Below are 2,777 nucleotides of genomic sequence, written 5' to 3' on the forward strand. Positions count from 1 at the left end.
ATATATACTAGCAGAGATACCTAGCATTGCTTGGGATTAAAACGGCATAGTTTGTATATACATTACAGTTACATTGAAACAGGCGATAGGGTAAGTGCAACATTGATGACAAAACATTTATGGAGTAAATGATGGGCTAATTTGACTAAGTGATATGTTATGCATCTGTTTGGGGTATTCCAGGCTCTAACCTGTCATGGAAAATCAGGGGATGGGAGTTATGTGATTTTTGAACGCACCGAAAATCTGTCAGTAGATATACTCTCCTTTGCGGTAGTTGGTGCTGCATCTAATACAGCATTGTCTGAAGTTTTGACACCTCCTTCGGGTTTATTGTCCTACATAACTCATAAAGTAAATTTGGAGCAACTGTGGGTAACAGGGAATCAATGAGGTGATAGACGTGCCCTTGAACTTTGAACAGTAGCATAAATCCATGTTCAACTATCTTCTTAGATGCACCAAACGATGTCATTTGAAATGCAGAGTTGTATTGTCTGATATTGTTCAGAAAATCCTTTGACTGGATGAAAGTACCTTCCAAAAGATCCATAAGAGGTTTAGGAGGAATTGGTAGTGCTGGTAATCTTACTTTACTGCCTGAGCAGAGCATGCTATTAGTTTTATTTGGAAATTTTAAAGCTTTGCAGAAGTGATCATTTGAGTTTAGCACACCAATTTGGACAAAATTATCATTTTTATAAAAATAGGATGGATCATATCTGAAAGCAGCTCCAAGACTTGTGAAGGACAAATTTGTATGTACTTTGTTTCCAAGAGCTATTCCATTGGACCACTGTCTAATCATTAGAACATTGTTTTAATGATCCAGCATTAAGTGCTGCAGCAGGCATTTGCTGATTTTGGGAAAGTCTCATCACCCTTCTCTGTTGAGACTGAATCTGATGTGCTGCAGTATGCCTTTCCTGATATTGAGAAAGTCTCATCTCGCTTCTCTCTGGAGACTCTCTGTCACACCATTCTGCTGAGGTGGCCAAAAAGACGGAAAGTTGACAATGCGAAATGTTGTTCACATTAGGATGTAAATTATTCGTTTATTTCAAATATAATAGGAATAAAATGATCTTTGTGCTCATCATCATCATCATCGTCGTTTAATGTCTGCTTTCCATGCTGCCAAGTCACAAGGCTGCACCAGGCTCCAGTCTGTTATGGTAAAGTTTCTACAGCTGGATGACCTTCCTAACTCCAACAACTCTGAGAATGTAGCGATTACCAAGAATTTTTGGTCAGCCAAACTGTGACAAAATTAGATAAATGAATGAATAAATGACAATAATAAATGAGCATGAAAGAGAGGGAGAGTTGAATCGAGTGAAGGGATCTTAAGTTTTTTTCTTCTCTAAACATACAGCATGGAAGACGAAACTGTGTTTACATAGAAAGATAATGAAATGAAATAATAAGGTAATTATGATCTGCACTGAAAAAAGAAGTTTAGATGTGTGCTAGGTTGAAAAACAAGGGTGCTTATCTGAAGATCTTCTGGTTTTCTAATCCATTTGGCAAGGTGTTAAAATGTGAGGTAGGGGAATCTGAATTTGCTAGTTTATATAGGGTGGGGTGGGGGAGCAGAGGTAAACTGTTGGAAGAAGCAAGTGGTTATCGAGAGAGATAAAGAGTGATAGAGAAAGACTGACCAGAGTTAGGATGCTCGAAGATAGAACACGAGGAGATGGAATTTTGGGATTTAGGTTAACATAATTTAACGAAAGGGTTTAACATTGCCATGCACCAGGGTGAAAGATTAGTAATTTTGATAATGAGATAGAATTGGGCACCTTAAAACAGCAAAAACTCAGGCTGCCAATGTCAGAGAATATTGATGATCACATAAAAATTACAAGTGAAAGAATGAAAGTGAAACAATATTATAGCCTTATCATATCAGGATTAAGAGTGAAAGAATAAAAGTGAAACTATTATATCACATTACAATACAGATGTTATTCTTTCACTTTTAACATATAATACCGAACCAGTGCCAATGTTATATTGTTTTATTCTAAATGACAAAAAAAATTACATGTTGACACTCATGGGGTCTGATACTATTATCTTCTAAAATTTGATTTGATTTGGTTGAGCCATTTGAGAATGCATAGGGGACAGACAGACAAAGAATTTTATACATATATATATAAAAATAATAAATTAAATAGCGAAATACAATTGACAATCTAACAATTTATTACATTATAATAAAATACACTATGAAATATAAGATAAGATAATTTAACCAATTTATAAATTAAATCAATTTATTTATAAATGTATAATCATTTAATATAACGAAGATAGTCTGCTTAGGATTAATGATAAATATTTAACTATCAATATAATGACACACACCACTGTCAATACAAATATCTTCACTAGAACTCAATACAAAATATTTTGAATTAATCCATTAAAAATTTTTTTCTTATATGTCCACATTATTATACCATTTAAAATTTAGACTAACAAACCTTTCGTCTCAATACAAGAAACTTACAAGGGATTCAGTATAAAATAAAACTTATTTTTCCTCAAGTAATAAATTTCAGTTAGAATAAGGCACTTGTACATTGTTCATCATAATAAATGAATAAATAAATAATCAGGCCTCAATGAAATTTCGTTAAGTAATGTTATCAAATTATAGATTTAGGTATATTTATTGATGTATTCATTACTTTATTTATCCATTATGAAATAAATGTATACAAAATAAATGCACACACACACACACACACACACATGTATATATATAT

The sequence above is a fragment of the Octopus bimaculoides genome, chromosome 28 (genome assembly GCF_001194135.2).
Source record: "Octopus bimaculoides isolate UCB-OBI-ISO-001 chromosome 28, ASM119413v2, whole genome shotgun sequence".
Taxonomy (NCBI): Eukaryota; Metazoa; Mollusca; class Cephalopoda; order Octopoda; family Octopodidae; genus Octopus; species Octopus bimaculoides.